General features: G+C 54.3%; 1 protein-coding gene across 5 annotated transcripts in view; it reads left to right on the forward strand.

The window, feature by feature from the left end:
- The first annotated feature begins 711 nt into the window (after positions 1-711).
- Positions 712-26,800, forward strand: part of ELFN1 (extracellular leucine rich repeat and fibronectin type III domain containing 1) — a 79,399-nt gene continuing 53,310 nt past the window's right edge. For 2 of the 5 annotated variants that reach the window (XM_017642589.3, XM_073214935.1), the window contains exon 1: positions 4,332-4,637. The gene's annotated coding sequence lies outside the window, so the exon portion shown is untranslated. Of the gene's footprint in view, positions 1,189-4,331; positions 4,638-5,127; positions 5,241-26,800 lie in introns of those variants that run through there. The other 3 variants (XR_005058592.2, XM_037008461.2, XM_073214936.1) reach the window with 3 other exon arrangements.

A 26,800-nucleotide genomic window follows, 5' to 3' on the forward strand; every position in this document is an offset into this window, starting at 1 on the left:
GAGTGGGAGCCGCCCCGGGGGCGACGTGGACGCTGCCTGCGGACTCGCGGCGACGAGGGGGCTGTAGATTGAAAACCATGTTTAGAGGCCGACGCAGAGATTTCAGGCCCCCGAGGATTCGGGAGGCGAACGCAGGGACAGTGAGATCGGCGGGAGGAAAATCCGCTAAACCGAACCTTCCGGGAATCGGAAGGGGCCTGGCTGGTCCACGCCCCCTCTCTTCCCCCAGCGGAGGCAAGGCGAGCAATGGGAGGTGCAGTGAGGGATGGCGATCTGCGGTAGGGTCAGTCCTGAGGGCGCGACCACCCTCTCGTCCCCACCCCCTGAAACGCGCGCCCCTGCGGGCTACGCTTTTCACTCGCGGACACGCGCGTCCACACAGGGTCTGACTTCGGGTCAACTTTCACGCTGTTCCCTCTGTGTGTCCACGGCTGTGTCCGCACGCGCGTGCACATCTCCGCCCCAGGGGCCCATCTCCAAACGCCACCATGGGTCCTGAATAATCCTAGACCTTCGGGGGCTTTTGCTCCCCGCGGGGGCCTGGGGCGGGGACAGGGGCGCGCAGACAGGCCCAGAGTAGCTGGCGAGGATGCCTCGGGGTCCCCCACGACTCCCACCGCACGCTTCAACTTCCCCTCCCTCGTCGTCCTCCAGGTACCCCCGGTCCACCGACGTGCGGGAGCGACCCCCACAGCCCGCCCCTCCGGCCGCCCCCTCTCGCGTCCACCGCCCCTCCTCCCTCCCGCTCCAGCTCCTACAGGAAACCTTCCATCACGCTCAGAAAGAATGTGCTACAGTCTCGGCGCTGCCGCGGCCGCCGCCACTGCGCCCGCGCCCGAGCCGGAGCCGCCGCTCCCCCGCCTGCCCGGCCGGCCCCGGGCTCGGAGCGCGCTGTCCCCGCCGCCGCCCCGCGCTCGCCCCGCGCTTGACGCAGTGAGCGCCGCAGCCCGGCTCCCGCCGGCTCCGCTCCGCTCCCCGTCGCAGGCCGAGCCCAGCCCGGCGGGCCCCGGGAGGGGCGGGCAGGGCGCGAGGGGGAGGAGATCTGTCTGGAGCCAGCAAGCCCGGCGGAGGAAGAGGAGGAGGAAGGAGGGGAAGGCGCCGCCGCCGCCGCCGCGCTCCAGGGACCTGGGGGCGCGCGCTCCGCTCGCCCCGGCCGTGCCTCCGGCCCCCGGCCCGCCCCCGGCCCAGGTAGGAAGGGGCTCATGGGGGAGGGGGCTGCGCGAGGCTGCGGGGGCTAGGGGTCTCTTCTGCGGCAGCTTGCGGGGCTGGTTGGTCCCCGCCCCTGGGGGAGGAGGGGAAGATTCCCCACTGGCGGCAGTGGGGGCGGGCACGGGGGTCCCCAGAGGCTCTCGCAGCCTGGGCCACTCAGCCCCACGTCCTACCCCGAGTGTCCGTGCCGGGGCCGAGTACCCCACCCCGGGCTTGGGTTATGCCGTGTGGGGTCCGCGGTTCCCGGTTCCCCCAATCCCCTCGGTTCGGAGGCGGGAGTACCCGAAGTTAGCGGTCGCGGAGAGCCGGTCGGACAAAGTTCCGTCCCGGACGACGCGGCTCGAAGGCCCGGGACCCCGGACCCCTCGGGCTAGGAGGCGCGACGGGGACCCCGAAACTTTCCTGAGCGTTGTGAGCGCGGAGGGCGGTCTGGACAGGGAGCGGAGAGAGGGGTGGTCTTGCTTGCGAGCGCACGATGGTAGCCGCGGCGCCCCAAGTTGGCCCGGAGACTGTCTCCCCAATCTGGGACCCAATCTCGTAGTTGAGGGCGGGCAGGCAGTGGACTCTGGGTGGCTAGTCTCATCACAGTGGGCGTGGGGGGAGCGGCGCTGCGCCCCGCACGGCGAAGCCCTTGGAGGGGGTGTTGCAGGACACCCTCCCTCCCCCATGTCCGGTCTCCAAGCTCTGCCCGCCGATGCCGAGCTCGCGCGAAGGACCCAGCTCGCGGCTATTAATAGGCGCCTGTGACCAGAGCCTCTCCTGCCCGCCGGGGAAGCTGCGAAGCGGGGCTTGGCCGCGGGGTAGGGGGGGATCCCGGGCTCAGAGCTGTCCCCCTTCCCACCTCTCCTGGTCCCCTTCCTGTCACTCCTCCTTCCTTGCCCCCCTCTGTGCTCCCAATATTTTCTCTCCGGTCTCAGGGTGTCGCCCCCAACTTTTTCTCTTCCCAAACTGCACAGTGTGGCCTGTCCGTCCCATCAATCGGGCGCCCAGGCCAGACCGGATTCGATCACAGTTCCCAGCCGAGTCCTCCTTTACTGAGTGGGTGTGGGGTCCCTGCGGCCAGGCTGCTGGGGATGAGCGGGAACTTCCTCCACCCGCCCTTTCTCCCAAACTGCACACCGGCGCGCGACACGTCCGCCCCTCCATGCCCGCCCCCCTCGCGGGCCGCGGCCACCCCATCTGAGGGCCTGGTTATCGGGGGTCGCCGTGGGAGGGGACCTGGGAAGCTCCTGAGAGCATTTCGGGGTGTAACAACAGCTGCGTGTGCAGAGAGGCAATGCCCTGGTGGCCGCCCTTCCAGCGTCGCCTTCGCGCACCCGAAGGCCCAGGATTCCTTCCCTCCCCTCACCCCGCCCGATCCGATCCGAGCTTGAGTAGATTTGAATATCTGGGGTACGGGAATTCCCGTCTGACCATCAGAGCCAAGCCCCACGGAGCCTGGGGGTCTTCGTCCCCTGGAGCTGGCTGCCGGCCCCGCCCCCTCCGCCAACCCCGGGACCCCGACGCCCTCCAGCGCTCGCGTGCTGCGAGGCAGCCGTCTCCGAGCTGCGGTGAGCGACGTGTCGCGTCCTTTCCCCTGCTCTGGGTCTGGGGGTGGCGCAGGGGGCGTGGGGCGCAGTGTCGGGTCCCTGACAGATGTCCTCGAGGCGGCGGCGAAAGAGTCTGTCAGAGAATTGATGACTTACACGCAGGCCGCCAATCGCCGCGGCCACGGGGGAGGGGCGACCCAGCCGAGGCTGGGGGACGAGGTCGCAGCCGGCTGCGAAGCGTCCTCTCGGGGTGGGGATGCGGCGGGAGGGCCCCGACGCCGGCAGTTCTGCCTTGCCTCTAACCCCCGTGGCTCCAGCTCTGTGCTTCTGTGTCTGCGCCCGGTTGCCGGGACGCTCCCGACGGGACCTCTACGCAGCACCTCCAGTTGACCTCTGGGCCCCTTCGGCAGAGCCCTGACGCTGGGCGTCCGCGTACTTGCCTGGGGAGGAGGTCGGGCAGTGAGAGGCAAGGGCGGTGTGAGGCCTCTGGCCTCGTCGTGCACGCAGCAGAAATGGGCTCATAGTCCTTGGGCCGGGGCAGTAGCCAGCAGGTCCTGATGTAACTGGGCAGGCTCTTAGCACAGACGCTGGCACGCAGGAGAGACCGGGCCAACGCCGCCCCATTCAAGACCAAAGCCAGAGAGCTGCTTGGCCAGCGAGAGCCTGGGGAGCCCGCTGGAAAGGGGGGTGGGTCACCACTGGCAGAGGGTGCCTAAAAAAGGCAGCGCTGAGGCCTTGGGTCTCTCCTGGGCGGGGCCCACACTGAATGAGGCAGGAGGAGGTAGGTTGCTTTCTCAGACCTTCCAAGAGTGACCAGCCGCCCCTCTGGGGGAAGACGTTTCTCCCTAGTCAGGCAGGCCCCAGCTGGGGAGGCCCCTTAGCAGGAGGAGAGGGGGGCCCTCTCCTTCAGCTCTGGCCCTCTGTGCCCAGGCCTGGCACACCTGAGGCTGTAGTACCTCGCTGGTGATAAACAAGGGCCTGTCCTTAGCCTGCTGGGCCAGGGGGCCGGGCAGGGGGCAGCCCAAGGAGAAAGGCTTCACTCCGATGTCCCAAATGCCCAGCTGCCTTCTTCCTTCTGCCTCCCCAGACCCTGGGAGCTGTTGTATATTTCCCGCTGGCTGTACCACCCCCCCGCATGGTGTGTAATAAGGGGTACCCCGGTTTTTCTCCTAGCATCCTGGCTATGGCTCTGTACCCATGTACCCACTCTCAAAGGCGCCCCACCCACCAGGCAGGAGGGGGGGCCACTCAGCACTAAATTGCCACATTCGGCCTGGGTCGGTGGGCAGCTCTGAGCCCACTCCTGCTTCCTGGTCAGCCTTCTGTTGGGGGCACGGGCCTGCCAGTCCATATAGGGTTGCTTGGGCTGTGGGCGTTCATTCACATGCCCTCTCCGGTCCCCCACACACTATAGGATTTATCTTGATTTGCTGCCTTTGAATTGAGTCAACTCTTTTGTATGCTCGGTGAATTGCCCAGCTGCTGGCGGGAGCGGAGAGCGTGCAGGGGGTACCGAGGCCGGGAATCAGAGGCGGGCGGGGGACAGGAAGCGGGGAGGGGGCGCGGGCGCCCGCGGGGATGGGCCAGGCTGCGCGGGGACTGGAGCGGCCCTGAGGAGCAGGCGGCCAGGGGCAGCTGGGCTGGCCGAGGGCACTGCCGGGGCCTGCCCGGCCGAGCGAGGAAGGAGGCAGGAGGGGTCGGAGGCTCCGTCCTTGGGGGTCGAGGCTGCCCCTCAGCCTCTGCTTCGGACGGCTGTGTGGCGATGGGCAAGACCCTGGGCCTCTCCTGACTCAGTTTCCTCCCCTGTAACATGCGGAAAGGGGGGCTTCCCCACACGCAGAGTTGTGGAGATCAAACCAAACGGGAAGTGTTCGAGAGGCCCCCGGAGTCATCCCAGAGGTGAGGAGACGGAAAGAAGGGGCCCCAGGGCTGTGGGGGCGGCCCTAGCTGCCCCCCTCAGTGTCTCTCCGAGGGGCCGGACATACGAGCTGCCCGGGTCCTGGGGACGTCTCGGCTTTGCTTAATGTGGTGGGGGTCTTGGGCGGCTCATCCAGGCGACAGCTGTTGCGCACTCCGCCACCAGAATGCCGCCCCCGGCCCCCGCCCCCACTTGATTGTGGGTGGACAGGCCGGGGAGCGGAAGGCGAGGAAACCAGCCCTCCGGCGCTTTCTAGGACCTCCCCCTCCCCTCCCCTCCCCTCCCCTCCCCTACCCCTCGGCTCCGCGGCCGGCAGGGAAGGAGCCAGGCGGCTGGGAGGTGGGGCGGGCGGCGGGGGGGCCTCGCAGCCGGACTCGCGCGGGGCGGGTGCGGGCCGGGAGGGAGCGCGCCGGGGAGGGCGTGCGGGGACGGCCCCCCTACCCGAGAGGCGAGGGGCGGGGCCGCGCGCGGATCGATGGGCGAAGCTGGGGAGGAATTTCAATCCCCGGAGCGAAGTTAGAGCTTGAAAGAGCTTGAAGGACGGCGGCGGCGGGCGCAGTCCCGGAACGGCGGCCGGCGGGCAGGTAAGCGCGGAGCCCGCATCCGAGCGGGTCGGGAGCCCTGCTTGAGGGGCGTGGGACTCCGGCCGGCCCGGCGCCCCGCGCGCTCTTCGTGAGCCCCCGGCCCGTGGTGCTCCTGGCGCGCCCTCGGAGCGCGGCGGGCAAACTTAGAGGAACTTGGTGGCGGCGCGGGCGCTCGGTTCCGCTTTGCAGAGAGGGGTCTGGGTCGGGGTCCGGATCCTGCCGTCGCCCCGGTCGCTGCTGCCCTCGCGCAGCTGCCCCTCACCTGGCCCTGCGCCTCCCCCAGCACCTCCCTCCCCTCGTTGGCCCGCTTGGCCGTCCGCAGCCGGCCCTTCATCCCGAGCCGCGGCTCCCTGCCGTCGACCCTCTTTGGGCTTGGGTCCCGGACCCCATCCATGTAGGCCTCACAGCCCCTGCCCTGTCTGCCTTCCGTGCGCGCCTCCCCGCTCGGCCCCGGAGAGGGGCGGTAATTCCGTGCTCCGTGCCTGGAAGCCAAAACCCTGGCGTGAGGGTGGGGCCTTTGCCCTGAACTTGGTGACTGTTCACCCCTACCCCCACCTCGGACCGTTGCCCCAACCTGCCTCTAAAGACAGGGGTCCCCCTTCAATCCTTGAAAATCCGAAGGTCACTCGCTTGCTTCACAGGGTGGGGCCCCCTGCAGGTGTTCCCTCTCCAACACAAACTGACAGCATCTGGCATCAAAATCAGCGTGTTCCAGGCCTCAGCTATGTGACCTTGGGGGCACATGACCTCCTGGAGCCTCAGCTTCCACATCTGTGAAATGGGGGTGTAATGATGTGTGCATTATGGAAGGAAGGCCTCAGCGAAGTCTTAGCACAGGGAGGGCGTCTGGAGGGGCTGGCTGGGGGAGCCATCAGGAGTGGGCATCTGCTCTTCAGCGTCGTGCATCCTGGGCCCTTGCTTGTCTGCAGCTGTGTCTGCCACTCACTCTCTATATTGGGCTGGGGGCTATGCGTAAAGCATTCCCAGGACCTGAGATCCTTGGAACCAGGAGCCTTCAAAGGGTGCACAGCAAAGAAAGGATAAAGACTCGGACTCCCAAGCCCTGGCTTGTCTTTCTCAGAGATCATCTCCAGAGGCCCCCGGCCTCTGTCCAGCCAGAGAGGTAACAGGGACTTGGTTATTTTAAGCCACAAATACTCTCATCCTTCCTGCCTCACTAGCCCCCTGGCCTTTGCTGCCCTGAGTCCTGGCAGCTTTTATCTTTTAATTGAACAGCAGTTGTGGGGGAGGGGGCAAACTCATAGCCCCTTCCCAGGTTCATGACCAAAAGAGAAGACATACCCAGGGATAGAGGGGTAGACTCCAGCTGGCCAGGCATGACAGAGGGCAAGGCCCAATTTCAGTCTGGATTTAGGGGCACTTTGGTTCCTGGAGGAGGTACAAACAGCTGGCAGGTGGACTCTTCCACCGAGAAGGTGGGGAGCTGGCCTCCCACCCATCAGTGGGACCCTCTCCTGGGACAGCCATGTTGCCCCCAGCCTAACAGGTAGGGTGCTGCTCTGTGGAGTTCAGGATGAGACAGTTCTTGACTCTGGGGATAGAGGGAATGGCACCTCTTCCTGAGGCCTGGCAAACCCGGAGCAGGGGATGGAAGGGATGTGGTGGGTGCCCACCCCCATCACCCCATACCACTCCCTCTGGGAAACTCCGTTACTCAGAGTGCCTTGGGAAGGGGCACCCCACTCCGGACTGGAGAGAGGCTGTTGCTCCCCCACCTCCCTGCATGCCCCCAGAAGAGCCTAGGACAGAGCTTGGACCCAGAGGCCAGCTCTCACCTGGGACTTGAATTTTGGAATGCTGAATATCTCCTATGAGCACCACCTGTTCTGAGAGACATTAGTAGGGCCAAGGAATGGCAGTGATTTGGACCAGTGGAGTAGAATGGGAGCATCTGCCTGGGCCCCACACCTCTGTGTCTCTAACACTCCCTCCCTCCGTCCCTCCCGGCTCTAGGTTTCAGTGGGATCCCTCAGTTCCCTGGGGCCATTACCCCCACCCCGCCTGGCAGACCAGATCCCACTAGCAGGGACCCTGTCCCTGAGGATGCCACAGCAGTGAGGATGAGTAGAGGTGCCTGGACTTGGGATATTCTTACACCTCTGAAGGAGGCACAGAAGCAGGCCTTGTGCATACAGACGGAGGCATAGGAGGAAATGCCAGTGAGTGACAGGCAGGAGATAGATCTCCAGGGCTGGGTGACATGGCCATAAATTTCCAGGCGTGAACCTAGAGTGGATGGTGGTGTAGCTGCAGACACTGGGTGCATTTGTCAATCGCCCCCCTTTTTGTTTTCTGTTGTTAATTCTGATTTCTTCCAATGGAAGCTTGTGTCCACTGGCCTTGGGAGGTTTTCTGTAGGGTGGCTGATGGAGCAGCCCATGTAGGGCACTGAGTCCTGATTCAGAAGGGTCTTTGGTGTATTCCCTCTGCACCCACTGTGCAGATGGGGAGACTGAAGCCAGGAGTGGTGTAAGGTATTGTCCAAGATCTCATGGTGACAGGGCGTTGAGGGGGTGGCCCTGTTCCTATGGGCTGGGTCAGGTCTGGTAACTTGAGCAGGAAGGTGCAACTTCGGCTGCTGGGGATACCTGTTCCCTCTGTGGCCCCCAGCCCATCACTCTGTGCCATCCGGTGACCCCAGAAGTGAGCAAGAGGTGGGGTGGCAGCTGTGGACACTCCTCTCCCCTCCCTTCCCCTCCCCAGGCCTGCCTGCTAGACTGGGCCAGCTGAGACCTGGCTTTGCCAGGCTCTTCTGAGGGAGGAGGAAGGAGGGATGAGAGAGGGTGCTGGGACCCCATGGCCATCTGGGGGCAGGAACTGAGTCTGCCAGCCATTGGAGCTGGAATTGTCCTGAAGGTTTATTCAGCAAACACGGAGGGCCTACTGTGCACACTGCCTGGAACCTGGGGAAAAGACTGCTGAGGCCCTTGGAGTTCATGTCCGAGTGGGGAGACAGGCCCAGAAATATATGTGCACGATCCTTTCCAGTGGAGACCAGCTCACCTTCTAGAAGGGCTCTGCGTTGCTTGAGGTCACACAGCAAGAGTGGTACAGCTCGCCGGAATCCTGGGCACTGGGGCCAGGTGCTTGCCTCCTCCTGCCTGGCCTTGAGCTTGGAGACCAGGAACAGAGGCACAGGGCAGCAGTGGGGGGTGTATGCCAGCTGGGCCTGCCTGCCTTCTTAGGAGGGTTAAGAATGGGCAGCACCTCAGAGAAGACAAATAGGGACTCCGTGGCATCTTACTACACTGATGGACAGTGACTGCAATGGGGTGTGGGGGGAACTTGATAACATGGGTGAATATAGTAACCACAATGTTTTCCATGTGAAACCTTCATAAGAGTGTATGTCAATGATACCTTAAAAAAACAAAAAAAAGAACGGGCTATACCTCAGCTCCCTGCCCTGGCATCTGGGGAATGAGGAAGAACAAGCGTGAAACTGAGTCACTGCCTGGCCCAGCACCTGAGCACCGGGGCCCCTGCCCTCCTTCCCTGGCGGCCTTAGTTCCTTGGCATCTTTGGTCAGTCCTACTTGCAAGGCTCTCCTCCTTTTGGCTGCTCTGCCCCCAGCTCGAAGGAGGGATCTGGCTGGCTCTTCACGGGTGGGCGACCTGGAGGAAGGGGCAAGCATCCAGGCTGGGGGCAGCAGGAGCAGGGGCAGGAAGAGGGGGCAGACCCTGCCCACTGGCCTGCAGTGTCTGTTAGAGGCGCTGGCCCTGGGGACGGACTCCCACAGCCACAGAGCTTGGCCTCCCCATCTGTAATGCCTCAGCACCCCAAAGTGGGCCTGGGTGTAGGGAGAGGCCAGCTGGGCATCCATGGGAAGGGTGAGGAGGGTTGGGGGCAGCCCAGTCCAGCAGCTGCTCCCAGCCATCACTGTGGGTCTGTTGTACTCGATAGGGCCTCCATTTAACAGATGGGGAGACTGAGGCCCAGAGAGGAGAGCCGGAGGAGGGCCCAGCTCAGCCCTGCTCCTGTGCTCTGGCCCTGCACCACGCCCCCAGCCCCACCTAGAGAAAGCAGAGGGTCTTGCCAGAAACCCTCGCCTTATCGATGATGCACTGAGGCCCCATCTGACACTCTTCAGCACGGGGCCAGGGCATACACATGGACTGGCTGGGCTCCGTGTGTGTGCGTCACCCCTGCCCACCTCTGTGCCCTCCAGAAGCACACCTCTCTGCTGTCTACCCCCTCTGATAGCTCCTCTAACAGGGCTGATCCAGTAACAAGCATTTGCAAAGCCCTGGCCGGAGAGCCAACCATGGGCACTAGAGACGTGGGCGGTGTGGCAGAAGGCCTGGGGTCTGCCCCAGAGGTACGAGAGGAGTCTGCCCACCCCAGCCGGGGAAGCGGTGGGGCCCAGTGGAGTCCTCTGTGGGGTGAGTTCCCAGTAAGTGACTGACAGCCAAGGCTCCCCAGTGTTTACCCACAGATCCTGGTTTTATTTTCAGCAGGATCAAACCCAGGCACCTCTTAGTCATTAGCTCCCTTTAGTTTAATAAACAGAGATGCAAACACAGGCTGCCTTGGGCAGCCCCACACGTGGAGATGAGGCTGCATCCAGCGACTGGAGGGCCAAGAACCGGGTCTGGAAGGGGGCTTGCAGGACCCTCACTGCACACAATAGGCACTGTGTAGCGAAGGCTGTGCCAGCTGGAGGCTGGAACTGGGCTGTCCTGGGCCATTGTGATGGAGCCTGGAGGTGATGCTGGACCAGTGCCCTGGAAACATCCACAGCATGGTCGCCCAGCTCCCTGCTCGCCACCCAAGGCTCTCCACCATTCCAGCCCACCATGGCCTCCCTGGGAGCCCAAGGGGCTGGACCCCTCAACATGTATTTCCTGAGCCTGAACCAGGGCCTCTGCTATCCCCACTGAGGTCTCCCTTACCTCTGATAGCCCTAGAGAAGCTTCTGGAAGAGCCTAGATACAGGTCAGGGGTGGCCCAGGGTCTTCTGTGCCTCCAGCTGGCCACGTGAGCTGGGGGTGGGCCACCTGTCTTCCCTGGGCCCTGGCACCTCTATCTGTCAGGTGGGAATAAAGCACAGCCCTCCCCAGGGTTTGGGTCTGGGAGCAGAGTCCCTAGTCAGGAGGTCTGCATGGTGGGGCAGGTCCCTCCCCTTCCCGGAGCGGCTCCCCCTGTAGCGGCAGGGATGGGCTAGACAACCAGCCCTGGGGAGTTGGAATTGTTGATACAGGTTCTGTAGAAGGCAGAGCTGCCATTGATGCTCGTGGAACCCCAGGCTCTTGGCTTTGTTCTCCAGGACCCTCAGCCCATCGCCCCAGCTTCCTTGGGGTGGGGCGGGCTTGGCCCTTGTGCCTCCTTGTGCCCTGATGTGCAAAGAAGTGGGAAAGAGGGTGCTGGGGACAGGGTGCAGTGACAAGCCTGGCGTAGTGGAACAAAGGCGAGGCCAGACAGGTCAGCTGGAGGGGCTGCAAGGCCCAGGCCGCCAGGGTGTCAGCGTTCTTGGGAAGGCTCGGAGCTGCTTCTGTTTGCCTTGGGAAGCTTTGGGGGAGTTTGAGTTGCTGAGGGGTGAGGTTGGTTTATATGTTTAAAAGATCACTCTGTTTGGAGGTGAGGAAGAGATTTTTGTAGGGGCACAAGGGAATGAGTTGCCCAGTTAGGAGTTGCTGCTGACGTCTGGGAGAGACAGGGCAGCCTGGGTCGGCTGGTGACGCTGGCAGCGGAGAGGCATGCCACATGTATTTTGATGTTGCTTAAAAAATTGGAGCTGCGTTCCTATAGAGAAAAATATTCTGTAAAGCAAAACCCATTTTCCCATTTATATCCATTACAAAATGAGGGATTCTTCATGTAGAGAGTAAGACTGTATAAAGCAAATCCCATTTTCCCTTTGACATCCATTAACATTTCAGAGCTGTATTTCTTGGGGAGATGAAGCTCCCCAAAATGTGTTGGCATGAAACCTCGGGTGGGTTTGACGCCAAGTCCTGGGGATGCCAGGTGGATGTGGAGCTTGGTGTGCCTCCTGTTAGGGATACACTTCTCTGATCTGAATTTGGGAGTGAGTGTGTAGGAGCGTGCACTATGTGCATGCCCTCCTGGGGCGCTGTTCCCTCCACTTTTAAAGGGGCACAGAGGTAGGTCTTGGAGTCACACTGCCCTGGGAAGGGTGCCTTCCCGTTCAGTTCCCCAGTCTGAGGGTGTTAGGTCCATGAAGTAGGCAAGAGCAAACTTCTTGTCTGCTTTTATTCCTTCTTGCAAATGCAATAGAGCAGACAGGGGTTGTAATGTGAAGGGGCAATTGGGGCTCTGCGTGGTGGCTCCCACCTGGACTGCTCTGGCCCTGTGAACCCAGAGCTGGACAGCTGCTGTGTCCTCCCGCCCCCAAAGAGCAAGAACACGCCACATCTGAAGGGTGGAATTTGCCGGAGATGGCATTTTAGAAAAACAACTCACCAGACATCCAGGGCTGCTGCTGGCCTTCATCCACCTGTCAGGGCCAGACCGGGCGAGCCCCCACACGGGGCAGCTGCACCCCAAAACTGAAGATGCGTGCTGCTGTACCCACCTTCTGGCAGGTGCAAACTACACACTGCAGGGCCCTGTGTGCGCACAGTCCCGCACCAGGATGCATGTGCACACATGGCGCACACTCTAATCTCACAGGAGCATGCATTCATGTGGGTGCAGGGGTGCGGGCCCTCTGAGGTAACATGCACCCTCACACCCACCCCCCTACGCATCTCCACACATCAGCAGAAGCCCAAACATGTTTGTAGGCATGCATCGTCACACACAGCCAGGTAACTGTCAGGCACACGTGAGCAGCTGAACATGGTACCTGCATTTTGACATGTGTGCCCCCTCCTGGTGCTCCAGCAGGCATGCGTGTCCAGGTGTGTCCCTGTGCACATTGATACACAGGACAGCCATGAGACTGCTTCTCTCTGGGGGGCTGGGAGGGGAGCCTCTGGAGGTGGCATGTGTGGGTGGGACACCCCTGCCCAGGGCCCCACCCCAGCTTCCCTTCCAGCTGGGGGAACTGACTCTACTATGAGCTCACCTTTGATGCACCAGGCGCTGCACGGAGTCTGGGGCCTGGGGTCAGGGGTCACACTGTGCCCTCATAGGGTCCTTGGGAAGCCATGGGGATGGCGGGTCGGGGTCCACCCCTTTCCAGGCTATCCAGCTAGCTGCTGGGTGCACAGGTGGAAGGTGTACAGGCCGGGGACTGGCCGGGCTGGAGGGGAGTGCACTGCCCTGGAGGGAGCGAGGCCAGATCAGGGAGGCTGGGTGGCGGTGAGTCCGTGGCCACATCACAGAGGCGTAAGCCCGCCTGTGTTTACCTTTGCAGAAGGTAATGGGCTGGAGAGAGGGCTGTGCCCCCATTCTGCCTGCACCCCTCCAGGGTCACAGCCAGGGGGGGGTAAGATCCATCTCCAGGTCCTTTTCAGGCAGAGCCACTTCATCTCCCACTTTCCTTTAGGGGAAAATGTCCAGAAATTCTAAATCCAGGGAGGACACGTGCGCTTAGTGCACTTCAGAACCAGCCCTAGTGTTGCTCCATGGGGAACTGAGGCTCGGAGGGCAGGGACCTGAGCCGGGGGCTCAGCCCACCCATCTGCTCTCCCCTGCTGCTGTCCTGCTCACCGATTGGTCACGAGGCCTGGGCCAGGGCAGACGTGTCCACGGGCTGACTCAGGCTTGGGCATGCCGCTCACTTAACGGATCTGAAACTGGACCCAGTGATGCTGTGTGAGCAACAGGCCCCGCACCACTGCTGGCCTGGGAGGGGCCTCCGAGCTGACTTCGCCCGGAACCCTGCACCCGGCCTCATCCCCGTGCAGAGGTTCAGACCTGTGGTACAGTGGCCATTGCAGCCTGCCTGCTGGGGCAAGGGCCGGGCAAGGAACACCGGCCGGCAGCAGGCCTGTGCAAGGGGCCTCTGGCATTGCCCATGGTGCCTACCCCTCCTCCTGCTCCGCTGTGCCCCTCACCTCCGCTCCCCACTGCTGCTGGAGGGGCCTGGCAAGGAGTGGGTTGGAAGAGTAGGGTGTCCCCACCCCTGTGCCCCTGACCCCACAACAGCTGTTCACCCCACACCAACAACTTTCCTACTGGCCTCCCTGCCCTCACCCCTCATCCCAGGCCCCCCACACCTTTGGACACCAGCCCTAAGACACTGATCTCATGCTCTCTCCGTTTATTCCTTGAGGTGAGGCCCCAAACGTAAGGCCTTCCACACCTGCCCTTCCTGGGGGGCCTCCCAGTCTACTCAGTGCCTCTGCCTGCTGTACCCTCTGCTCAGCTCTGCCCTCAGCCAGATGTCCTGCTGAGTCCCCCAGAATGCTGGGTCAGCCCTGGGACCCCAGGCCTGGACATAACACTGGGGCGCCCATCTTGCCACGCCTGTGACAGAGCGCTGGAGCAAAGCAGAAGCTTGAGCCAGCCGTGGAGTTAGATTTGTGGAAGGTACCCCAGGGTCCCAGGGAAATGACCCACAGGCCATGTTTTGTGATCACAGGAAGAGGCCTATGCCTTGGGGGCTTGGTAGTTCTCTGAAGGCTGCTCTGGTGTGGGAATTAGACTGGCCGCCTGGGAAGGCAGCCCCCGCCACCCCCGTGCAGACCTGCACACCCTTTGAAGGCACCCTTTCCTGGTGGCCGTGCACGTTTGGGGCTGCACACCCTGGAAGGTCCCCTGTCCACTTACAGCCAGTCCCCTGACCCAGCGCTGCTCTGCCATCTGTCCCCAGAGATGCACCTGTCTGGACATTTCCTGTCAGTGGAATCCTACAGTATGTGGCCTTTTGCATCTCGCTTCTGCCGCTTTGTGCAGTGTTTCCGAGGCTCATCCATCTTACACCATGTATTGCTAGCTTGTTTATTCTCATTGCTGAGCAGTATCCTGTTTATCACTATACCAAATGTTATTGATCCCTATTCCAGTTAGGGACCCCTGGGCGGGCTGCAGCGGGGCGGGTAGGAATGGGGCAGCCGTGAGTGTCGGTGTGGATGTCTGTGTGGATCTGCATTTTCACTTCTCCCTGGTGGTGTCGTTGGAATGGAATTGCTGGGCCATGTGGTAAGTTTATATTTGCATTTTTTTAAAACACTGCCCATTTTCCAAAGTGGCTGCACCATTTTACATTCCCACAGCCATATGTGAGTTCCAGTTTCACCACGTGCTCACAATGTTCCATCCTGTGGGTCTTTTTTATTACAGGTATTCACATGGCTGTGTGGGGGGGTATCTCACTGTGGTTTTAATTTGCATTTTCCTAATGGCCAATGAAGTTGAACGTTTTTTCATGTTCAGTAGACATTCATCTTTCTCTGATAAGCTGTCTATTCAAATCTTTTGCCCATTTTAATGGGTTATTTAATTACTGTTTCACCCTTATTCAGAATTACTGGGAGAGTTCTTTAATATTCTGGAAAGAAGTCCCTTATTGGGAATATCTTATACTAGTCTATGTCATCTTTCATCTTTTTAGAGCACGGAAGTTTTTCTTTATAATATACAGTCTGTCCATTTTTTTCTTTGATGGGTCATATTCATGGTGTTTAAAAATTCACTGCCTCATCCAAGTTCACAAAGATTTTCCTGTAGGGGTTTTATAGTTCTACCTCTTGCATTAGGTTCAGCACCCATTTTAATTTGATCTTTTGTGTGTAGTGTGTAAGGGTCTGAATTCATTTTTTGTTATATGGATATCTAATTGTCCCAGCACCGTTTTTTGAAAAGGCTACCTTTTCTGCATTGTTTTCTTGAAACCATAGTATAGGGGTTTATTTCTGGACTCTCAATTTTATTTCACTGATTTATGGTTCTCTTCTCATGCCAAGACCACACTGTCTTGATTACAGTTTTGAAAATGTAGTGTTCAGTCCTCCAAATTTGTTTCTCTTCTTGAAATGTTTTGGCTCTTCTAGGTCCTTTGTATTTCCATGTAAATTTTAGGATCAACTTGGTAATATCTTTTAAAAAATGCCTGCTGGGATTTTGATGGGTTTGTGTTTAATTTATAGATCAGTTTGGGGATATTAAGTATTCCAACCCAGGAACGTGGGAAGTGTCTCCATACGTTCAGATCTTCTATAATTTCTCTTGGCAGTTTTTTGTTTTCATTGTGCAAGTCTTGCTAATTGATTTGTTGTTGTTGTTAAACGTATTCTGAAGCGTTTTTGATGTTATTGTAAATGGAATTATCATTTTCAGATTGTTTGCTATTTTGTATATAGGAATAAAATTGAGTTTTGTATATTGATTTTTTATCCTACAACCTTGCTAAATTTAATCATTGGCTAGTTCTCATAGACTTCTGTGGACTCCTTAGGATTTAGTGGACTCCTTAGGATTTCTGCACTCAGGAGCATGTCACCTGCAACTAAGAGTTTTGCATCTTCTTTCCATCCTGTATACCTTTCATTATTTTTCTTGTCTTACTGGACTGACTAGGGCCCCAAAATAATGCTGAATGGCAAAGGTGCTTTGTTCCTAATCTTAGGAAAAACACTGGGTTTTCTACTGTGATGTATGATGTTATTACTGTGGTTTTCATGGATGGTCTTTATCAGGTTGAAAAGTCCCCTTATTCCTGGTTTGTTGAGCGTTTATATTAGAACTGGGTGTTGGACCTGATCAAATGTTTTTTTGCATCTGTTCAGATGATCATCTGGCTTTTGTCTTGCTATCTGTAAGTATGGGTATGGCTTTAGTTGATTTCCAGATGCTACACTAGCCTTGCATTTCGGGGATAGATGCCACCTGTATAATGACCCATTTTTTATGTTGCTGGATTTTGTTTGCTAATATTTTGTGAAAGATTTTTGCATATGTGTTCATGAGGTATATTGGTTATTTTCTTAGGATGTCTTCGGGTTTGGTATCAGGGAAAATACTGGTCTCATAGAATGAGTGGGGAAATTTTTCTCTTTTTTTCTGAAAAAGTTTGTGAAGGTTCAGCATTTTTTCTTTCAGTATTTGACAGAATTTACCACTAAAGCCACCTGGGCCCAGGATTTTATTTGTGGGAATATTTTTAATAATTAAAAAAAATAATATACGTCTCTTCAGATTGTCTATTTCTTCTGGAACCAGTTTTGTTAATTTGTGTCTTTCTAGGAATTTGTCCCCTTTATGTAAGTTGTCTAATTTGTTGGTATAAAGTTGCTCATAATGCTCCCTTACACTGCCTTTAGTTTCTGTGGGATTGGCCCTAATGTTTCCTCTTTAATAACTGATTTTGGTAATTTGCGTCTTCTCTTTTTTTCCTTGGTTAGTCTGGGTAAAGGTTTGTGAAGGTTTGTTGATCTTTTCAAACATCTGAATTTTGGTTTCATTGATTTTTCTCTTTTTCCTATCCCCCACCCCGCCCCATCAGTCTCAGCTCTGCTCTTTATTGTTTTATTCATTTTACTTGCTTTGGATTTATTTTGCCCTTCTAATTTCTTAAAGTGAACACTCAGGCTTTTGAAAAATTTTTTTTCTTCTTTTCTAATGTGTTTTGAAAGCTATACATTTCAGGCTAAGTCCTTCTTTAACTATATCCCATACATTTTTTTTTCCAAATTGATTGTACTATTTTTTTTTTGAGAGGGTATCTCTCATATTTATTGATCGTATGGTTGTTAACAACAATAAAATTCTGTATAGGGGACTCAATGCACAATCATTTATCAACCCGAAGCCTAATTCTCAACAGTCTCCAATCTTCTGAAGCATAACAAACAAGTTTTTACATGGTGAACAAGTTCTTACATAGTGAATAAGTTCTTACATGGTGAACAGTGCAAGGGCAGTCATCACAGAAACTTTTGGTTTTGATCACGCATCATGAACTATAAACAATCAGGTCAATTATGATTATTTGTTTGATTTTTATACTTGATTTATATGTGAGTCCCACATTTCTCCCTTATTATTATCATTATTATTATTATTATTTATTTTTTTAAATAAAATGCTGAAGTGGTAGGTAGATACAAGATAAAGGTAGAAAACATAGTTTAGTGCTGTAAGAGGGCAAATGTAGATGATCGGTGTGTGCCTATAGACTAAGTATTAATCCAAGCTAGACAAGGGCAACAAAACATCCACGGATGCAGAAGATTTCTCTCAAAACAGCGGGGGTGAGGTTCTAAGCCTCACCTCTGTTGATCCCCAATTTCTCACCTGATGGCCCCCCTGTGACTGTGCCTGTCTTAGGTTGTTCCTCCCTTGAGGAATCTTACCCGTCTCTGGCTAACCAGTCATCTTCCGGGGCCATACAGGGAGATGTAAAGTTGGCAAGTGAGAGAGAAGCAATATTGTTTGAAAAGGTCTCTTTTGCAGATTTATGCCCTGTGGCTTCTATGCCCAGCATTTGTCTTGAGGTATCTTTACCACTTGGAAGAATTATGATACTCGGTAATTTCGATATGAGGCACGAATTCTACTTAGGGGTTGTAATTATGAAGGAAGAAGAGAAGCTATAGAAGTAGCAGACGGAAGAAAACATGGGAAGATTGATTATTTCTTTGACATCTTGTAGTGTAACATAAGCGTGTATAGGTTTTAAATTACTAATTAAATTGTGTGCACACATTAACATAATAGGAACTGTACCCCATACATTTTGACATGTTCTGGTTTTATTTTAACGTACTTTGAGAAAATTTTCTAATTTCCTTTGTGATTTCTTCGACTCATGGACTAATTAAAACTGTTGTTTACAAATACTTGGGGAGTTCTGTTGACTCCTAATTCAATTCTGTTGTGACTGGAGAATATGCTTTCTATAACTTCCTTTATTTTAAATTTGCTGGGGTTTGTCTTACAGCCTAACATGTCTGTCCTGGAGAGTGTACTCTGTGTGTTGGGAAAGAACATGTATTCTGCTGGGTAGGATTTTCTTTAAATGTCAATTAGGTCAAGCTGGTGATAGTGTTGTTCAGCTCTTCTGTATTTTTGTTAATTTTCTGTCTCGTGATCTTATCAGTTACTGAGAGTGGAACATTAAAATAGCCAACTATATTGTCACATTGCCTATTTCTCCTTTCAATTCTGTTGATTTTTGCTTATTGCATCTTGGGGCTCCTTTGTAATGGGCATATTCATTATAATTGTTATATCTTCCTAAGATACTGACCTGTTTGCGCTATGAAATGTCACTCACTGCCTTGGGTAATATTTCTTAAGGTCTGTTTTGTCTGATTCTGATTTACCCACTCCAGCTCTGCTGTGATCACTGTTTGTATGTATTTTTCCATCTTTTGCTTTCAACATGGTGGTACATTTGAACCTAAAGTGTATCTCCTTTAAACAACATATATTTGGATGTTGTTTTTTTAACCCAGTCCAACAAGCTCTGCCTTTTGATCACACTGTTTTGTCCATTCACATTTAATGTAATTGTTTATTTCATGTGGTTGCCATTTTCTTAGTTGTTTTATACATGTCTCACCTGGTGCTCCCCCTTCTTTTCATTTCTCCTTTGCTGCCTTCTTTTATGTTACATAAATACTTAAAATACACTATTTTAATTCCTCTGTTCATTTTTTAAACTATATTTGAGTCACTTTCTTGGTGGTTGCTCTGGGGATTCTAACATGTATTTTGATACAAATGATTTCGGATTAACAATAATTTAACCATAGTGAAATATAGAAACTTTACTCCAGTATAATCCCATTTTCATTTTTCTGCTTTGTGCTGTTATTGTCATGTGTATTATATTAATATGCAGTAGTCCCCTCTTATCTGCAGGGGATATGTTACAAGATGTCCAATGGATGCCCCAAACTATGGATAGTACCGAACCATAAATGTACTAAATTTTCTCCTATACATACATACCTACAATGAAGTTAAATTTATAAACTAGGCAGAGTAAGAGATTAACAACAAAACTAAAAGAACAGCTATAACAATATACAATAATAGCAATTGAGTTGAATATAGTCTCTCTCAGAATATCTTATCATTCACCTTCTTGTGATGATCTGAGATGATTTGTGATGATCTGAGATGATGAAATGTTTGAGTGATAAGATGAAGGGAGCTGAAGGATGTAGGTAGGCATGTGATGTAGCGTTCGGTTCCTATTGACCCTTTGACAATATGTCAGAATCGCTTCCAGACCGCAGTTTGCCATGGTAACTAAGACCGCATAAAGCGACCCTTCGGACAAGGTGGTACTACCATTGCCAAAACCCCAACAATATAGTGTCATAATTATTGCTTTACCTAATCTTATGCTTTTAAAAGAAATTAGGGGAAGGCAAGAACAAACAATACATATATAGAGTCATTTATATCCAGCCATGTGTTACCGTTTCCGGCTCTCTTCCTATGTTTCTGTGGATTTGAATATTCCATCAGACATTGTTGCAGCCTGAAGGACTTCGTTTAGTATTTCTTCTAGAGTAACTTCTTCTGTTAGCAGCAAATGCTGTCAGTCTTTGTCTTAAGTTTGCCTTCATTTCTGAAGGATAGTTTCGTGGAGTATGGAATTCTTGGTTGGACATTTCTTCTTTTAGCATTTTGAATAAGCTGGCCCCCTGCCTTCTCACCTCTAGTTTCTGATGAGAAATCGGCCATTGATCAATACTGTCTTTATCTTGCAAGTGACGAATCACTTTTCTCTATTTTCTGTCCCAACAGTTTGATTATGATGTGTTTTTTTCTTTTTCATCCTACCTGGGGTTTGTTGATCTTGCATATATTAGATTCATGTTTTTCAACAAATCTGGGGAGTTTTTAGCCATTCTTTTTTCAAATATTTTCCCTGCCTCCTCTCTCTCTTGTCCTGGGACTTCCATCACATGTATGTTGGTGCCCTTGATCCTGCCTCACAGATGCATGAGGCCCAGTTAGTTCACTTTTCTTCCCTGTTTTCTCTCTATCCTTTAGATTGGATGTTTTCTTTGGACCTGTCTTTTGGTTCACTAATTCTTTCTTGTGCCATGTCAAATCTACAATTGAGCCCCTCTCACGAAATTTTCACTTCAGTTATTGTACTTTTGAATTCTAAAATTTTCATTTTTGAAACAGTTTCTGTCTCTTAGTGAGGGTCTCTCTTTCTCATCATGCTCTCCTTTAATTCTTTAAACATGATTGTCTTTTTAAAAACATCATTTCTGCTTTGAAGTCTTTGTCTATTATTTGCAACATCCCATGACACTCATTGACGGTTTTTATTTGCAGCTTTTTATTCTGAGTTAGCCTTTCCTGTTTCTCTGCATGTTGTGCATTTTGTGTTGACAGTGGACATTTTAGGGAATATATGGTAGCAGCTCTGGATTCTGATTTTCCCCCTTGAGAATTGATGTTGTTGATGGTTTTTTTGTTTGTTTATTGAGTAACTTGCCTGGACTAAAAGTTTGAAATCCATTTTCCCTTGGTGTGTGATTATCAAAGGCTCTGCTTTGTTTCCCTTAAAAAAAAATTCCTGCTTTTAATTCTGGCTTCTAGGGATCATTTCTCTGTCAGTCAGGATTGGTGAGAGGTTGTGTGCAAGCACCTCGAGCCAGTCAGGCTTCTACTCCCTGCTGATGGATCTGCACAGGGTTTAGAAGTACTTCCGAAGACCGGGCAGCTCCGGGTGCACTTGCTTTCTGTCCGCCCCTCTGGTGTCTCCTCTGTATGTCTGCAGGCTCTCAGCAGACCAGGGATGTGTGAATTTATCAGGCCTTCTCTGACCACCCCCACTCCAGTGCATGCGTGCTGCCCATCCATGGGGTGTATTGAGAGCTTACTGAGCACCACCAGCCTGTCACATTTCATGTCTCTGTCCGTCACATTTCCGACTAGTCCCCTGGTCTGTTTCTCCCCTAGGTGGGGTCAGTCTCAGCCTGGTAGGAGCCCTGGCTTCCCTGCTCACCTGCCACTGAGGTTGCTGTTTACTGACATCAGTGTTGCTGGTAAGTGTGAGTTTTGTGACTCCTGCTCTGAGTCAAGCTAACCTCTGGCAGTGAGGCTTCTAGTTTTCACAGCAGGGACTGCCTGCACTACCCTGTTAGGGTGATGTCCCAGCTGAGCTGGAAGAGGGAGATGGGACACACGATCCTGATTTTTAATCTCATAGATCTGTTTCTCCCATTTTTATGCTTCCTATGAATGGAACCACACAATATGCATTCCTTTGGAGAAGGCTGCTTTTGTTCACAGTATATGTGAGACCCGTAAGTGCTGGTCGGTGTTAAATGCTCTGCAGTAGCCCATTTGCCTTTCCTACTGCTGATGTACTTGCTTTGGGATTGGCATGTCACTCATTTCTGTTGGACTGATACCTGACAGGGGTGTCTTTTGCCAAACAGTTTTCAAAAGTGGTTGTGTCAATTTACACGCCCACAAATGTGCCCCACCGGTCAGCAGCAGTTTGGTGTTTCACATCCTTGCTAACGCTTGACACTGTCAGTCCGTCTAAGTTTAGCTCGAGCACATTCCCGTATTGGCTGTTTGGAGACAGATATTCTGTTTTATGAAATACCTGTTCAAAACTTTTATCCATCTTTCTATTGACATGTCTGTCTTTATCTTACACATTCATAGGAATTCTCTTTATAGCTATAAGCTTTCCCGTTCTTGATTATATAAGTTATAAATATCTTCTCTCTCTCCGTGGCTTGACTTTTCACTCTTCCAGTCATGACGTTTAATGAGAATATGTTCTGTTGCCAAGTTATGCTTTATGGTTAGAGCTTTTCACCAGCTTATAACAAAGTCTTTTCTCAGCCCAGGTTTTTGAAGATGCTTTTCCATGGTTATCTTCTAGAAGCTTTATTGTTTTACATTTGGCATTTAGATTTTTGGTCTGTTTGGAATTAATTTTTTATCTATGGTGTGAGATGGGGATCAAGTTTCAGTTCTTCCCATATTTGTTAATCTGTTTGGTCATATACCTTTTATTAAAAATACCATCCATTTTCAGTGGAATTATTTAATTAATTTGTCCAGAATTAAGTTTTTAATTTTGGGATCATTGTAGAGTCCCATGCAGTTGTGAGACAATTCCGAGAGATCCCGTGTACCCTTTATCCAATTACCCACAGTGGTACCATCTTGCAGACTATAATACAATGTGACAGCTGGATATTGATGGTGATAATCTAGGTATGGAACATTCCAGTCAACACCAAGGTCTCACTTGTCCTTTTATAGGCACACCCATCTCCCTCTTTCCAGTCTGGTCTCTGACTCCTGGTTTCCACTAATTTGTTCTCCATTTCTGTAATTTTGTTTTTTCATGTATGGAATAATGGATTTATACCATATGTAACTTTTGGGGGTTGGATTTGTTTTCACTCAGCATAATTTTCTGGGGATTCATCCAAGTTGTGTATTTCAGTAGTCCATTGTTCTTTTTTTTTTTTCTTAAGTCTTGTGACATTTTTTAACCCAACCTCCCGACTGTATAAAGTATGTGTAAGTGTGAATGTGTAAGTACAGTTTCAAGGCTCTATGAGGTCTTAGTCACTATTCCAGTGATATATTGTATCTGGGGCTGGGAATACAGATGGACAAGTGAGGGGACAGTGGACGGACGGACACATGGGGAGGAACAGATTCCTAGCTCAGCCCCTATAGCCATGGGGTGCTAAGGAACCATGATATATTTCCAGGTGTTTGACATAATTTTGGGGTTACCCTGCGATCTGCAAATGGCTCATCTGGACAGGCCTGGTCCCACCCTAGCTAATGGCTGGAACCTAGTACACCAGAGCCCCTTGAGAAATGTGGAATTGGTGTCAAGGTCAAAATGTATCTTGTCCCTCTCTTTTTAGCCAGTTTTCTGAGCCAGCCAGTGTTCCTGGTGTGGCCCAATCTACAGTCATGTGCCATTACAGGTTGAGAGCGTGAGGTTCCTGGCCAGGTTGACACAGGGACCTGAAGCAGAGCCAGTGGAGATGGGGAGCTCCTCAGGTCCCTTAGATTCTGGCTGTTGCCCAGAGACCTAGCGTGGAAGAAAGGAGCTCTTCTCTGAGCAGTGGGATCTGAGCCACCGCCAGGGACAGAATGGGGAGTCCTTGAACTGCTGGAGCACCTGGCACCCTGGAGAGGGCCCTGGGTCAGGACCACAACTGGCACATTCCATGCTTGATACACTCTTCATACATCTACAGATGGATGGGTAGGTGGGTGAGGAGGTGGGAGTATAGAAGGTTGGATGGATGGTGGATAATGGGTGATGAGTGATGGATGAATGACGAATGGATGAATGAACAGGTGAAGAAGGATAGATGGATGGTGGGTGAATAAATAGACGGATGGCTGAGGTTGAATAAGCAAGAATATGTAGGATGTGGAGGCAGATGATGGACAAATGGATGATGGGTAGATATACCTACGAGGACCAGAGAAAGGCAGTGTTGTTATGAACAGGTGCTTGGGAGAAGTGGGGGGACAGAGACCCCATCTCAAGAGATGATGCCATCAGACGGTAAACAGAGACACTGAGGAGGTGGCTTGCCCAAGTCACAGAGCCAGGTGATGGGAGGCTGAGGCTCGGGACCAGCTCTACCTGAGTCCACATTCAGGCTTCCTTCTACCACAGCTCCTCCCGAGAGGTGGGGCGGGTCGCGTCACACAGAAGCAGGCAGTGGTCCCAGCAGATGGAGGTCAGTGTGTGCGCTCCCAGGCCAGTGCATGGGGTGGGTCTGGGGTCACCATCCATGGCTCTGCTCGCTGCCCTGCAGCCCTGGGTGAGTTGCTCCTGGTGGTAAACACTTAGCACCCTCTATGTGCCTGGCCCTGTGCCAGACCCTACAGGAGCCAGAGTTGGCTGGGACTCCCTTGTCCCTGACAGTAGGGGACTGGCAGCAGTTGTCTCATCTGTAAAGTGGCAGGAATGGGATTGACACATGTGAAGGCTTCCTTGGGCTGGGCTTCCGGCTCCTGGGCCCTCCCCCAGGACCCCCAGGCCCTCTCCTGCGGTCTCCCCCCACTGTCCTCCTATAGTCCCCCAGGTCCTTACCCCCTAGTCCTCCCCTGTGGTCCCCCCAGTCCTCCTCGAGTCCCCCCTATTCCTCCCCTGCAGTCCCCCTGGTCCTCCCCCCAAGTCCTCCCCTGCAGCCCCCCCAACTGTCCTCCTGTAGTCCCCCGGGTCCTACCCCATGGTCCTCCCCCCATGGTCCCACTGGTCCTCCTGACCCCTGGTCCTCCCCCCAAGTCCTCCCCTGCGGCCCCCCCAACTGTCCTCCTGTAGTCCCCCGGGTCCTACCCCATGGTCCTCCCCCCATGGTGCCACTGGTCCTCCTGAGTCCTCCAGTCCCCCCAGTCCTCCCCTGCAGTCCCCCATGGGCCTCCCCCATGGTCCCCCCGAGTCCTCCAGTCCCCCAGTCCTCCCCGGCGGCTGCTGGGGCAGGTTCTCCGTGGGTGTCTGGTGGGAGGTGGGCTCGGTGGGAGTCCGTGCAGGCTGTAGCCTCCTGCGCAGGTGTCATGGCCCTGCACCCAGGGTGTTAGGAGGCTGTGCCCTGGCCTGGGGCCAGGCTGCCCAGGCAATGTTTAACTTTGAAACATGGACCTTCACAGCTCATGAGGCCTCAGCCACGCGGCCCAGCGGGCAGCTGGGGAAGAGGGAGATGCAGTGGTGTGAAATCACTGGAGTTTTTAAAGGCCGAGTGTGCATTCTGACCAGCCACGTCTGCCCACCGAGCCCAGTGCCAGCACTGGCAGGACTGGTGCATGGGTGCCTGTGGTAGCCGGGGTGGCTGGCAGGGGTGTGCCAGCACCAGCAGCTCCTGTCCTCCTGTAGTGACCAACCTGGGTCAGGCCTCCTGGTGACTACCACTTCCTGGCTCTGGGACCTCGGACCAGCCACTTCTGACTCTGGGCCTCAGTTTTTCCAGCTGCACTGTGATGTGTGTGCCAAGCATCAGGAAGCTGGTGTCAGGTGGAGGCGCTGTGGCCTCCTGAGGGTGTGGGGCCTTTCTGATGGAGGGACCCCCCTCCCCTGGGCTGCAGCTGCACCCCAGCCCCCAGGGTTGATCACTGGGATCTGGGCAGCTCTGCCCAGCCTGCCTGCCTGGCTAACACTGGGCTCTTAGAGGGCCCCAGTAGCACTGTTCATAGATACAGGGATGAGCCAGGCCTCCCTGTGGCCTCATGTCTACCTACTGGCCTTCCTGGTGGAGGGCTTCTCTCTCCCTACAGGGTGGGAGGGCCATGGCACCCTGGCCAGCTTAGGGAGTGGGGCCAGGAGCCAGGGAGGGAGCTGGAGTTGGGGGTGTGTCTGAGTGGAGCTTGGGAAGAGGCAGCCAAGAAAAATCGCTGCCCATCAGCAGTGGCCACTGCCGTAACATTCCAAATGTGGAAAATTGCATTATATTAATGGCTTCTGCTGCTCCTCCTGTATATTAGATGCAGTCATAAACAGGAAGTGCATGGGGCCAGCGACCTGCCTGCCTCTCTGCAGATGCCTCTGTCTGGGTGGAGGGCAGGGCTCCACTGCTCAAGGAAGATCACCTACTGAGAACTCTGTGGCCTTGGGAAGTTACCTTCATTCTCTGAGCCCCTGTTTCTGTAGTTGAAAACTGGGGAAGCTTCCTGCATCTGCTTGCAGGGTATGAAACTAAAGAAGCGAAAGTAAGAGAAGGCGCCTCTTCCTTCCATGCTGCAGGGGCCAGGTCAGGCAGGGCCCTTAAGGCCTGGTGGGCCATGTGCACCCCAGATTGATGTGTGCCTGTGTGCCACCTGTGCAGGGCTCACACCCCAGTGTGAGAACACAGCACCTGCGGATGGGAAGCCATGGGTGCAGGTGTGCACGTGTGTAGACACAGATGCTCATGGGTGAGGACGTGTCTATAGACCTGTGTGTGCACAGCCCTGTAAACGCCTCGGCTATGTCCACAGCTTTGTGTGAGCACACACGGACAGGTGTGCCCACACACACCCCTCCAGCTTGTCCCCATGGCAACTCCAGACGCAGAGCAGGTATCTGGGTGCCCCGAGTTGGTGCTGACAGGCGGGGCGCGTGTGACTGGCTCCCCAGAGGCGGAGGCTCCAGGAAGATGTGAAGGTACTTCCCCTCCCCCAGCAAAAGCTTCCAGCCCCCTGTGAGCAGGATTAGATGGACCGGTGCCAGAAGCCCCCATCTGGCTGTGATTCATGCAGGATGAGCAGCACCCCACTAGCATGCCGGGGCATTTGTCTAACAAGAGGCCCTGTGAGCCTGCCATTTAGAGCTGTCAGCCCCCAGGGCAACAGGCATGGCCAGAAGCTCTCGGTTTGGGGTGTCAGTCCCACTTTCTAGAGAGGGGAACTGAGGCTTGAGGCAGCTTCGGCCATGCCCCCTGCAGCCGGGGATAGGTGGTCCCTCCTCCTCCTATAAGGGGTGGGACTCAGCCACGCCCAGTCAGCTCCAAGACTGGAGCCCTGGCCTTAAACCTGCACCCTGGTCTCTGCCAGGAGGCGTCCCTGCCTCCTTTGCCATTTGGCTAATTATCCAGGACCTTTGCTGCAAGAGCCGGCAGCCCAGCCCAGCTCCCCCAACCACCTGAAGTCATGGCTCAGCTGGCAGGGTCCCCATGGCAACAGTGGTGACATCACCAAGGGCCTTGGGGGATGGATGGTGGTGGGGCTGCGGAGGG

The sequence above is a fragment of the Manis javanica genome, chromosome 10 (genome assembly GCF_040802235.1).
Source record: "Manis javanica isolate MJ-LG chromosome 10, MJ_LKY, whole genome shotgun sequence".
Classification (NCBI taxonomy): Eukaryota; Metazoa; Chordata; class Mammalia; order Pholidota; family Manidae; genus Manis; species Manis javanica.